Genomic DNA, 14,433 nt, shown 5'->3' with positions numbered 1-14,433 from the left:
TACAGCATGGTGACTCTAGCTTATAATACAGTATTGCATATTTGCAAGCTGCTAAGAGTTCAGTTCAGTTCAGTTGCTCAGTTGTGTCGGCCTCTTTGCAACCCCATGGAATGCAGCACACCAGGCCTCCCTGTCCATCACCAGCTCCCAAAGTTTACTCAAACTCATGTCCATTGAGTCGGCATGCCATCCCCCCATCTCATCCTCTGTCATTCCCTTCTTCTCCCACCTCAATCTTTCCCAGCATCAGGGTCTTTTCAAATAAGTCAGCTCTTCGCATCAGGTGGCCTAAGTATCAGAGTTTCAGTTTCAACATCAGTCCTTGCAATGAATATTCAGAACTGGTTTCCCTTAGGATGGACTGATTGGATCTCCTCGCAGTCCAGGGGACTCTCAAGAGCCTTCTCCAACACCACAGTTCAAAAGCATCAATTCTTTGGCACTCAGCTTTCTTTATAGTCCAACTCTCAACATCCATACATGACTACTGGAAAAATCATATATAGCTTTGACTATATGGACCTTTACTGGCAAAGTAATATCTCTGCTTTTTAATATGCTGTCTAGGTTGGTTATAACTTTCCTTCCAAGGAGTAAGCATCCTTGAATTTCATGGTTGCAGTCACCACCTGCAGTGATTTTGGAGCCCAAGAAAATAAAGTCTGACACTGTTTCCCTATCTATTTGCCATGAAGTGATGGGACCAGATGCCATGATCTTAGTTTTCTGAATGTTGAGTCTTAAGCCAACTTTTTCACTCTCCTCTTTCACTTTCATCAAGAGGTTCTTTAGTTCTTCGCTTTTTGCCATAAGGGTGGTGTCATCTGCATATCTGAGGTTATTCATATTTCTCCCAGCAATTTTGATTCCAGCTTGTGCTTCATCCAGCCCACCGTTTCTCATGATGTACTCTGCATATAAGTTAAATAAGCAGGATGACAATATACAGCCTTGACGTACTCCTTTTCCTATCTGGAACCAGTCTGTTGTTCCATGTCCAGTTCTAACTGTTGCTTCTTGTCCTGCATACAGATTTTTCAAGAGGCAGTTCAGCTGGTCTGGTATTCCCATCTCTTTCAGAATTTTCCACAGTTTATTGTGATCCACACAGTCAAAGGCTTTGGCATAGTCAATAAAACAGAAATAGATGGAACTCTCTTGCTTTTTTGATGATCCAACAGATGTTGGCAATTAGATCTCTGGTTCCTCTGCCTTTTCTAAATCCAGCTTGAACATCTGGAAGTTCACAGTTCACATACTGTTGAAGCTTGTCTTGGAGAATTTTGAGTTATTACTTTGCTAGCATGTGAGATGACTGCAATTGTGTGATAGTTTGAGCATTCTTTAGCATTGCCTTTCTTTGGTAGTAGCTCTTAAAAGTTCTGATCACAAGAAAAATGTTGTAATTATATATGGTGATAGATGTAACTAGACTTATCATGGTGATCATTTCACAATGTATAAAATATCGAATCATGTTGTACATTTGAAACTAATAAAATTTTATATGTCAATTATACCTCAATAAGACAAAAAGACCAAGTTCTTATAGTCTTCTACCAGACTGCCAATGTTCTTGAATCTGACATGAATGACTAAAGAAGTGGGTGTGGTAGAAGTGTAGAGTCTGTGGGTCTATAAGTTCAGGAGCCATGAAAAACAAAAACAGGGGAAATGCAAGCAGAGAGTACTTGCATCATTGAAATCTACAGCAGTAAGCTTTTTTTTTTTTTTTTGTCAAAGATAGTCATTTCTTAGTAGTCTATAGGAAAATACGTACTATTAGAAATTTCTGTTTTATTTTCTCCACCAGTATTTGGTGGTTGCTAGGAGATCAAGATGGTGAGAAAAAAACTGGTTTCAAGATTTAGTTCAAAGATCCCTGCATCTTGTAAAGAACTTCCTGATTGTTTTTTCCACCACTTTGAGTAGAACTGGCCACTCCCTGCTGTGTTCTCACTAGAGTTGGCACAAACTTTTATTGAAAGACAAATAAAGCTGTAATGTCATTTTTAGTTTACAACTCTTCCTTCTCTGTTTCTCTCTCATAAAACAAGTTCTTCAGAAAAGGAATGACAGCTTATTCTTATTTATATAACTGTGGTGGGCATATTGAGCAAATAATAACAAACAGCTAATATTTATCTACTTTCTTGTCAGGCCTGGGGCTAAGCCACAGGCACAACTATCTCGTTTAACCTTCACAATGACCCTATGTGGTACACATGATTCTATCTCCACTTACAGGTAATGAAACTGAGGAACAGAGAAGTTATTCAGTGGTGATAAACCCAGGCAGACCAACTTCAGAGGCTTCATGCTTAATCAGTGCACTGCACTGATGAAATGTCTGATGGTAGACTGACTGAAGAAAAGACTGTCTTGCTCACTCCCAAGCAGCAGCCAGGATTCTCTAACAAAATTAACACACTTCCATATGACAAATTTCCATGCAGATAAAATTGTTTGCTACATACTTTGGAGTAATATCTTAGCCTGTTCAGGCTTCTATAGAACAATATCTTAGACTGAGTGGCTTATAAGCAACAGAAATTTATTTCTCACAGTTTTGGAGGCTGGGAAGCCCAAGACCAAAGTCCAAGACCAATTCACCAAAGCAGAATTGGTAAAGACCCTCTTCCTGGCTCACAGCCAGTCATCTTCTTGCTGGGTTCTCACATGAGGGAAGGGGCAAGTTCTCTGGGGTTTCTTTCTTTTTTTTTTTGTAAATTAATTTATTTATTTTAATTGGAGGCTAATTACTTTACAATATTGTAGTGGTTTTTGCCATATATTGACATGAATCAGCCATGGGTGTACATGTGTCCCCGCATCCTGAATCCCACTCCCACCTCACTCCCCATCCCATCCCTCAGGGTCATCCCAGTGCACCGGCCCTGAGCACCCTCTCATGCATCGAACCTGGACTGGCGATCTATTTCACATATGGTAATATACATGTTTCAATACTATTCTCTTATAAGGGCAGTAATGCCACTCATGAGGGCTCTACCTTGTGACCTATTCATCCCCACAAAAGGCCCACCTCCTAATACATCACACTAGGAGTTAGCATTTAACATATGAATTGAGGGGTGGGAGAGACACAGACATTCCATCTTTAGCAAGTAGTAAGAAATTTTCTTCTCATTTTGGTTTTATTTCTAGTCCAAAAAATTATAAATTCTTCTTTCACATAATGTATTTCAATTCTCCTTTTAGAGGTCTAGATGGTAGCACATATACATTCCTTGATCAAAGTACTGACTGTGATAGCTTGGTGGAAAACTTACATTAAAGGTTAATTTAAACCAAAGAATGAGGGATTTCCCTGGTGGTGTAGGGGCTAAGACCCTGCACTCCCAATGCAGGCGGCCCGGGTTAGATTCCTGGTCAGGGAACTAGATCTCACATGCTGCAACTAAGAGTTTGTATGCTGCAACTAAAGATCCCAGCACAGCCAACTAAGTATTATTTTGGGGGGCTCCAAAATCACTGAAGATGGTGACTGCAGCCATGAAATTAAAAGACGCTTACTCCTTGGAAGGAAAGTTATGTCCAACCTAGATAGCATATTCAAAAGCAGAGACATTACTTTGCCAACAAAGGTCCCTTTAGTCAAGGCTATGGTTTTTCCTGTGGTCATGTATGGATGTGAGAGTTGGACTGTGAAGAAGGCTGAGCACTGAAGAATTGATGCTTTTGAACTGTGGTGTTGGAGAAGACTCTTGAGAGTCCCTTGAACTGCAAGGAGATCCAACCAGTCCATTCTGAAGGAGATCAGCCCTGGGATTTCTTTGGAAGGAATGATGCTAAAGCTGAAACTCCAGTACTTTGGCCACCTCATGCGAAGAGTTGACTCATTGGAAAAGACCCTGATGCTGGGAGGGATTGGGGGCAGGAGGAGAAAGGGACAACAGAGGATGAGATGGCTGGATGGCATCACTGACTCGATGGACGTGAGTCTCAGTGAACTCTGGGAGTTGGTGATGGACAGGGAGGCCTGGCGTGCTGCGATTCATGGGGTCGCAAAGAGTCGGACACGACTGAGCAACTGAACTGAACTAAAGTAAAGGATGATATGAAATAGGGGGTCCCAAACTCAAATTGCTGCAAGAACTCAGAAGGCAGACTAAATTAAGCACTGTGTGAAGTGATTGAGACAGTGAGACTGTGGTTCAACTGGGACAGTAAACAGTAGAGAAAGTTTTCATGTTTTATATTTTTATGTCATGATTTTCTGAGCAAATTTTAAGGGCCTTTGTAATCTGAGCTAAAAGAACAAGACTCGACATGAATTTATGAGTGATTACTTATTGTGAATTCCAGAGAGATTTACTTAGAGCTGTGGGGTTTTTTTAATGTCATAGAGCAATGCAATCCCCTCCCCCTATCCCCATCATCTCCCCCCCACCCACCCAATTCAGGATATCTGTGATGTGAAGCTGGAAACTCTAGTCTTATCTTCATGTCAATAAATTTATTTACATCCCAAAGAGTAAAAATCCAGGATCCTGCTCCTTTGTTCCTCAAGGAGAATTTGTTTATAATATGAAGCAAAAGATTTTACTTTGCCTCTCAGAATGGGAGAGATAAATAAATGTGCAGGTTGATTCTGGGGAGTGAGTTGCTCACCTACAGTAGACACTGTTTTGAGTAGGATGACATCTGGTTCTCACTGCATGGCCCAGGGATAAGAATTGGGACAGAGAGAAGATGGAATGATCATTTGCTGTAAGTAAATAATATTCTGCTTTGCTCCAGAAGCCGAGTATTGGTGTACAGGATAATATTAATAAATGTAGATATTAAAAACTTAAAAGGAATCTATACTCTACCTGGGCTTCCCCAATAGCAGGTAAAGAATCCACGTGCAATGCAGGAGACAGAGGAGATGTGGGTTTGATTCCTGGGTTGGGAAGATCCCCTCTAGGAGGGTATGGCAACCATCTCCAGTATTCTTGCCTAGAGACTCCCATGGACAGAGGAGCCTGGTAGGCTACAGTGCATGGGGTCACAAAGAGTCAGACACAACTAAAGTGACTTAGCACACATGCATACATACTCTACCAGCCCTGGTGACCAAACAAAACATGTCTATTGGCTGACTTTAGTTCATGAGCTGTGAGTTTGCAGTAACTAGTATTAGGTGTGTCCTGTCTTTTGGAAAGTGGGTTGTCATAGCATAATTTTAAAGACACGTAAAAGATCCCTGTTTCAGAGCAAAGTATCTTACTCTTCTTGTCAAGATTTCCAATGTCACTGTTGTTACACCGTCACTGTAAATCCATTGTTTTGCTACTTAGAAACTGTCTATAATGCTAAAATATCTCCAAAAATGGCTATCAGAATGCTGATATCTATAAACTAATCTGTTTACCCATCTTTACTCACAGCCAGCAAAGAACATATGCTTGCAGATTAAAGAACCACTTACTGTGGTTCTTTAGGAACAACCTAAATGTTGATCAAAGATTGAGGTGGAGAGAAACCTTAAGCTGAAACCTTGTTAACCAAGGCAGTTCTAGTTATTCTCAAAGCAGAAGAATCTTGTCTGAAAAGCAGTGAGAGGGTACCGGGCATTGGTGAGACACAGGAAAGCACTTCAAGAGGAAGAAACTCTGAAAGAGGAAGTTCAAGGCACCCAAGACAAACTGCATGCTTCTTTACATTGCTTGATTCTTGCTCAGCAACAGTTTACCCAGCCCAGTGTTTTGTGGGATACTGAGAAATGTTTTCTAAAAACATGGTAGCTCTTCTTTATGGAACTGACCACACACTGGCTAGAAATTATGACAGGTGGGCTATTTTAGTTGCAAGAGACAGAGACTCTGATTACCTTAAGTGACAAAGAATTGTGGTGCAAATGTATGGGAAAGTCAAAAGAGGAAACAGTCACCGGTGAGGGGGTCCTTAGAGACCACAGTGAGGGAATACTGTTCAGGTACACAGCAGTGCTACAAAGCCTTGGGTTACTGCTGCATCTCCAAGGCTTGGGCCTCTTGTTTCCCTTCAACAAAGGTTCTTCTTTGCTTACTGTTCTAGTGCTCTATTTTCTGTCCCTGAGTTTCTCGGTGCTTCTTTTTTTCCTTTTCCCTCTTTCGCACCCCCTCTGTCCAGCCATCTTTCCTTCCACTGTGGTTTACATCTCAGCTCTCTGAAAGAGCATTTATTTAACTTGGTCTGACACTGAGTGAGAAAAATTAATAGAAAACTTAATTAACTTGATTAAAGCTTAATTAACAAAAAATCCAACTGGCAATGACTTCAATCCATAGGATTTTATTTTACCTCCTATAACAAGAACCCAGAGGTAGGTGGTACCAGATACTGGTTCACCTGCTCAATGCTAACACCCAAATCTCAGTCTTTCTATTTTTTCTGGCCTTCCATTTTTAGCTGTTGGTTTTTCATCCTTAATTGTGAAAAACCAGCCTTATGATAGCTGCTGCAGATCCAGGCACCATGTGCCAACATTTAAGCCAAAAAGATTAGAGAAGGGTCAAAGCCAGCAAGCTCTCTTGTTGAATCTGCCTCACACACACACACACACAAGCACGTGCATACACATGCTCGCAGACTTCTGCTTATGTCTCATGAACCAGAACTATGTCATATGACTATGCTGCTGCCACGAAGGTTCTGAAAGTGACTACTGAGATTGTATAGCCTCTGTAGTGGGAAGGAAACAAGAAGAAAGGTTATTAACTGTCGGGAGCCGTGTTAGGCATTACTGACAAAATGGAGGCACGGCCCCAACTCCCTCTCCTCATCTCACAGGCACAGTCCCGGGATGAAGGATTTAGGCCTTGTGATTCTGACTTGTTCTTTCCTTTCTTCAGTTGAGTTGGCTGGAAAGAATGTTAAGGTGCTTGAGAGAAGCATGAGAAAGCACAAAGCCTTCTGCAGTTGTGCCCAGAAAATAATCTATAAAATAACCATTGACATTTGTTCAAGGATCTTTACAAAGAATGTCCCAGGATGAGCATGTAGGCCGCATATTGAGGCCATGGGAAGGATTATTATCTGAGAACTGTTTGTGAGGGGAATGTTTATGGCAAAATAAGTTTGCTGAGTTTAGGGTTTAGGATTAATTAAGGATTAATTAATAGTTTAGGGTTTAGGATTAATTAAGAAGAGAATCGAAAAGCAAAGGAGAAAAGGAAAGATATAAACATCTGAATGCAGAGTTCCAAAGAATAGCAAGAAGAGATAAGAAAGCCTTCTTCAGCGATCAATGCAAAGAAATAGAGGAAAACAACAGAATGGGAAAGACTAGAGATCTCTTCAAGAAAATCAGAGATACCAAAGGAACATTTCATGCAAAGATGGGCTCGATAAAGGACAGAAATGGTATGGACCTAACAGAAGCAGAAGATATTAAGAAGAGGTGGCAAGAATATACAGAAGAACTGTACAAAAAAGATCTTCATGACCCAGATAATCACGATGGTGTGATCACTGACCTAGAGCCAGACATCCTGGAATGTGAAGTGAAGTGGGCCTTAGAAAGCATCACTACCAACAAAGCTAATGGAGGTGATAGAATTCCAGTTGAGCTATTCCAAATCCTGAAAGATGATGCTGTGAAAGTGCTGCACTCAATATGCCAGCAAATTTGGAAAACTCAGCAGTGGCCACAGGATTGGAAAAGGCCCGTTTTCATTCCAATCCCAAACAAAGGCAATGCCAAAGAATGCTCAAAGTACTGCACAATTGCACTCATCTCACACGCTAGTAAACAAATGCTCAAAATTCTCCAAGCCAGGCTTTAGCAATATGTGAACTGTGAACTTCCTGATGTTCAAGCTGGTTTTAGAAAAGGCAGAGGAACCAGAGATCAAATTGCCAACATCCGCTGGATCATGGAAAAAGCAAGAGAGTTCCAGAAAAACATCTATTTCTGCTTTATTGACTATGCCAAAGCCTTTGACTGTGTGGATCACAATAAACCGTGGAAAATTCTGAAAGGGATGGGAATATCAGACCCCCTGATCTGCCTCTTGAGAAATCTGTATGCAGGTCAGGAAGCAACAGTTAGAACTGGACATGGAACAACAGACTGGTTCCAAATAGGAAAAGGAGTACGTCAAGGCTGTATATTGTCATCCTGTTTATTTAACTTACATGCAGAGTATATCATGAGAAACGCTGGAAAACTAAGATCATGGCATCCGGTCCCATCACTTCATGGGAAATAGATGGGGAAACAGTGGAAACAGTGTCAGACTTTATTTTTCTGGGCTCCAGAATCACTGCAGATGGTGACTGCAGCCATGAAATTAAAAGATGCTTACTCCTTGGAAGGAAAGTTATGACCAACCTAGATAGCATATTCAAAAGCAGAGACATTACTTTGCCAACAAAGGTTCGTCTAGTCAAGGCTATGGTTTTTCCTGTGGTCATGTATGGATGTGAGAGTTGGACTGTGAAGAAGGCTGAGCGCCAAAGAATTGATGCTTTTGAACTGTGGTGTTGGAGAAGACTCTTGAGAGTCCCTTGGACTGCAAGGAGATCCAACCAATCCATTCTAAAGGAGATCAGCCCTGGGATTTCTTTGGAAGGAATGATGCTAAAGCTGAAACTCCAGTACTTTGGCCACCTCATGCAAAGAGTTGACTCATTGGAAAAGACCCTGATGCTGGGAGGGATTGGGGGCAGGAGGAGAAGGGGACGACAGAGGATGAGATGGCTGGATGACATCACTGACTCGATGGACGTGAGTCTCAGTGAACTCCGGGAGTTGGTGATGGACAGGGAGGCCTGGCGTGTTGCGATTCATGGGATCGCAAAGAGTCAGACATGACCGAGCGACTGAACTGAACTGAACTGTACAGCATTACTTATGACTGGGAGGATCATGGGGGAAACATGCCCATGGTATCAAATTATGCCACTTGATTTTAGGAAGACCATTGTGCAACATAACTCTGCGATTAGGCACTTGCCTAGGTGCAGGGACTACTACAGTGAGGAAAACACTGAGTTTATTTTCTAGCGGAAGACAGAGAAAACTTAGGCTCCAATAATCCTGTTCTTCTCTTTGTAATGATCACCATAATTTCAGTGCTTACGTGTCTGCAGACATATAATGACAAAAACACAGTTAAGTAATTCTGATTGTTCTATAAATTAAACCCAGTATGCCCTCCACACAGTTAAGTAAGGAGCAGTGTGGAGGGCATACTGGGTTTAATTTATAGAACAATCAGAATTCAGAACTAAATGTTTTAGCCACAGACTTTTCAGTCTGTCCCCTTTACAGAGAAACTGACAGACATTTTTGTGCTAGAGAAACAAGGAAGGAAATGCACACTGCCAGGAGCCAAAAGCATAGTTTTTGCTGTACACCCTGTCCCCATTCTCATTAGAACATAGTTTTGACTTCTAAAATTACTTTATTTGGCCTTTATTTAACTTCCTCTATGGGGTTGCACAGAGTCAGACACGACTGAAGAGACTTGGCAGAAGCAGCAGCAGGATATGTTGAATGTGGCCTATAAAATGTAGCTGTACTCCTGAGCAGCACTTCTCTATGCACTTGTGCTCTATGCACTCTATGCATTAGTGGTCTTGGTTTTAAAAACTCACCAGAGGATATTATGCAGACCAACATATACTTGGATATTCTCTGGCCTTAGGCATTAGATGTTTACCAAGGAAACCGGCACTGCTCATGTGACTTCCATGTGACTATATAAGATTTATATATTGAATTTTTAACTTATTCTACTGATCTTCCTCTTACCCCCCTTATTAGCCTGTGATTCCCCCATCACCCAGCTTTATTCAGGCTAATACCCTTCCATCCTTCAGGTTCTAACAAAGTTGTAACCACCTAAAAAAAGAGTCCTTAAAACTTAGATTAAGTTCCTGTTCATGCTCCTGTAAACCCATCACTCTCCTGATAAAACTTACAATTTCAATACTTGTAATAGCTTTATTGGGCTTCCCAGGTGTCTCAGTGGTAAAGAATCCACCTGGCAATGCATGAGATATGGGTTTGGTCCCCGGGTCAGAAAGATCCCCTGGAGGAGGAACTGGCAGCCCTCTCCAGTATTCTTGTCTGGGAAATCCCATGGACAGAAGAGCCTGGTGGCCTACAGTCCGTGGGGTCACAAAAGAGTCAAGACTCATTAAGTGACTAAATGACAACAACAATAGCTTGATTAATACCTGCTCAATCTCTCACTAGACTGTAAGCTCCATGAACACAGAGGCCATCTCTCTCTTGTTTAAGTCTACACCTCAGTGTGTAGCAGTGTTGGATATACACAGTGGCGCTCAATAACATTTAATGAATTAATAAGTAACTTTAGTCTCCAAGTGACTAGCATAATGCTGCCAAAAAATAGATACTGCAGCAGATGTTGACTGCGGAGCTCTGCCCAGGAATAGAAAATTTCGTACCATTCTCTCCCTGCTACTGGGAGTGCTACTGGCAGACACCCTCAGCTGCCAGCTGCCTTTGGAGAATGCCTCACTTTTAAATTTATTTTTAACTGGAGGATAATCACTTTACAATGTCACGTTGGTTTCTGTTGTGCAATAAAGTGGATGTGTACACATATATTCCCACCCTCTTGAACCTCATTGCCATCCCACCTGCATCTCACCCCTCTAGGTCATGACTAAGCACCAAGCTGAGCTCCCTGGGTTATGCAGCAGCTTCCCACTAGCTTTCTATTTTACACATGGTAGTGTATATATGTCAATGCTAGTCTCTCAATTCAACTCAAACTATTTTTCTCCCGCTGTCTCCACAAGTCCATTTTCTATGTCTGCCTCTCTATTTTTGCCCTGCAAATAGGTTCATCTGTACCATTTTTCTAGATTCCATATATACGTGTTAATAAAAACATTTGTTTTTCTCTTTCTGACTTACTTCACTTTGTATAATACCCTCTAGGTTTATCCACCTCACTATAACTGACTCAAATTCATTTTATTTTATAATTAACATTCCATTCTATATATGTACCATAATTTCTTTATCCATTCATGTGTTGATGGGCATCATTGAAAAAGCAAGAGAGTTCCAGAAAAACATCTACTTCTGCTTTATTGACTATGACAAAGCCTTTGATTGTGTGGATCACAATAAACTGTGGAAAATTCTGAAAGAGATGGGAACACCAGACCCCCTGACCTGCCTCTTGAAAAATCTGTATGCAGGTCAGGAAGCAACAGTTAGAACTGGACATGGAACAACAGACTGGCTCCAAATAGGAAAAGGAGTACGTCAAGGCTGTATATTGTCACCCTGCTTATTTAACTTATATGCAGAGTACATCATGAGAAATGCTAGGCTGGATGAAGCACAAGCTGGAATCAAGATTGCTGAGAGAAATATCAATAACCTCAGATATGCAGATGACACCACCCTTATGGCAGAAAGTGAAGAAGAACTAAAGAGCCTTGTGATGAAAGTGAAAGAGGAGAGTAAAGAAGTTGGCTTAAAGCTCAACATTCAGAAAACGAAGATCATGGCATCTGGTCCCATCACTTCATGGGAAATAGATGGGGAAACAGTGGAAACAATGTCAGACTTTATTTTTCTGGGCTCCAAAATCACTGCAGATGGTGACTTCAGCCATGAAATAAAAAGACACTTACTCCTTGGAAGAAAAGTTATGACCAACCTAGACAGCATATTAAAAAGCAGAGACATTCCTTTGCCAAAAAAGGTCCATCTAGTTAAGGCTATAGTTTTTCCAGTAGTCATGTATGGATGTGAGAGTTGGACTATAAAGAAAGCTGAGTGCCGAAAAATTGATGCTTTTGAGCTGTGGTGTTGGAGAAGACTGTTGAGAGTCCCTTGGACGGCAAGGAGATCCAATCAGTCCATCCTAAAGGAAATCAGCCCTGAATGTTCATTTGAAGGACTGAGGTTGAAGCTGAAACTCCAATACTTCAAACACCTGATGTGAAGAGCTGACTCATTTGAAAAGACCCTGATGCTGGGAAAGATTGAAGGCGAGAGGAGAAGGGGATGACAGAGGATGAGATGGTTGGATGGCATCACTGTATCAATGGACATGAGTTTGGGTCAACTCTGGGAGTTGGTAATGGACAGGGAGGCCTGACGTGCTGCAGTTCATGGGGTCGCAAAGAGTCAGACACAACTGAGTGAATGAACTGAACTGAGTTTGCTTCCATGTTCTCGTTATTGTAAATAGTGCTGCAATAAACACTGGGGGTATATGTATCTTTTTGAAGAGAATGCCCCCACTGAAAGAAACAGGCAACCCCAAACATGTCCCTTTTCTGGGTGGTTGATACTCAATGACTAATCAGTCTTGGGAGTTGAAGACCCAGCCACTCATGCCAACTCAAAGATACCTCTAAAAGGCCTGGAAGGGATCAGCTGAAGTCTTTATTAGGAAGGCATCATAGCTCACCTCCCTCTGCTCAATCCTGTTTCCTCCACCTCCCTTTCACAGGAGTCAATCCCAAGAGCATACAAGAGCATGTCTGTACGCTAATCTCCCCTAAGAGTCTACTCCATGGGTAACAACCTTTGATGGCTACTACAAAAATATTTACTGAACTGAATTGAATATTATGTTCAATTGAATTGAACATTATGCTCCATAAACTCCTATACAGCAAAATGAAGTGAAGTCGCTCAGTTGTGTCTGACTCTTTGCGACCCCATGAACTGTAGCCTACAAGGCTCCTCTGTCCGTGGAATTTTCCAGGCAAAAGTATTAGTGTGGGTTGCCATTTCCTTCTCCAGAGGATCTCCTAGCTCAGGGATCTAACCCGGGTCTCCCGCATTGTGGGCAGACGCTTTACTGTCTGAGCCACCAGGGAACTTATTTATCCTTGTATCCTTGCACTGATTAGAAGGTGACTTTTATAAAGGGAGTGCTATGGTCTGATTGTATATATACCACCAAAATTCACATGTTGAAATTCTAACCCTCAAAGGTGATGATATTAGGTGGTGTGACCTTTGGGAGGTGCTGGAGTCATGAGGGTGGAGCCCTCAGGAATGGAATTAACACCTTATAAAAGAGAGATCCCTCCCTCTTCTGTCAAGTGAGTAAACAGTTAGAAGCCTGCCACCTAGAAGAGTGAAGTGAAGTGAAGTGGCTCAGTCGTGTCCAACTCTTTGTGACCCCGTGGACTGTAGCCTACCAGGCTCCTCCATCCATGGGATTTTCCAGGTAAGAGTACTGGAGTGGGTTGCCATTTCCTTCTCCAGGGGAAATTCCCGACCCAGGGATCAAACCCAGGTCTCCCGCATTGTAGGCAGACACTTTACCATCTGAGCTGCCAAGGAAGCCCAACTTAGAAGAGTACTGCAGCCCTAATCTGCCCATGTTGGCATTCTTATCTTGGACTTGTAGCCTCAAGACTGCTACTGCTGCTGCTGCTAAGTCGCTTCAGTTGTGTCCGACTCTGTGCGACCCGAAACGGCACCCCATCAGGTTCCCCCATCCCTGGGATTCTCCAGGCAAGAACACTGGAGTGGGTTGCCATTTCCTTCTCCAGTGCATGAAAGTGAAAAGTGAAAGCGAAGTTGCTCAGTCGTGTCCGACTCTTAGCGACCCCATGGACTGCAGCCTACCAGGCTCCTCCATCCATGGGATTTTCCAGGCAAGAGTACTGGAGTGGGGTGCCACTGCCTTCTCCAAGCCTCAAGACTAGGAGAAATATAATCTTGTGGTTTATAAACTACTGAGTTTGTGGTATCCTGTTATAACCACCCAAGCAGACATTGAACACAATAAACTCAAAAAATAAAATATTACCCCAAACAGTTTACTTGTGTTAAACCCTTCCTATTCAAAGTATGATCTTAGAACTATGGCCATTGGCATTCTTTGTGTATTTTGTTACAAATGCAGACTCTCAAGGCCCAACCTGAATCTGACCAACTGAATCCAAATCTGCATTTTAATAAGATCCCAGGTTGTTCATACTGATTTTCAGAAATACTGAGCTAAGGGATTTATTATTATAAATAAAGTGATCTTGCTAATATTTCCTCTCTATGTTGTACATCTTCATAATGTTTTTCTAAAAAATTTTTTTAATTTTAATGTGATCATGCCTTCTTTCATCCAACAAATACTAAATGAGTCCCAAAGATTTCAACCCTACAGCACTTACATTCTACAAAGATGAGAAAATAAACATCAATATACATATTGTAGAGCATGAGGGAAGGTGATAAATGCCCCTCACACACACACACACACACACACACACACACACACACACACACACACCAAAAAAACAGTAGGGCAAGGTAAAGAGGATGGGAAGATGGGTTGCAATCCCAAAATTTTGCAGAAAGCCATAAGCAAACACTTGAGGCAAGCTAGGTAGTTAGCCATATGCATATCTAAGCATGATCCTGGAATGTTCTAAGAAGGGTAGAGGCCAATGTGGCTGAAAGAGAATAGGTGAGGCGATGCAGAG

The sequence above is a fragment of the Bos taurus genome, chromosome 9, assembly GCF_002263795.3.
Source record: "Bos taurus isolate L1 Dominette 01449 registration number 42190680 breed Hereford chromosome 9, ARS-UCD2.0, whole genome shotgun sequence".
Classification (NCBI taxonomy): Eukaryota; Metazoa; Chordata; class Mammalia; order Artiodactyla; family Bovidae; genus Bos; species Bos taurus.
This window is presented reverse-complemented; position numbering follows the sequence as displayed.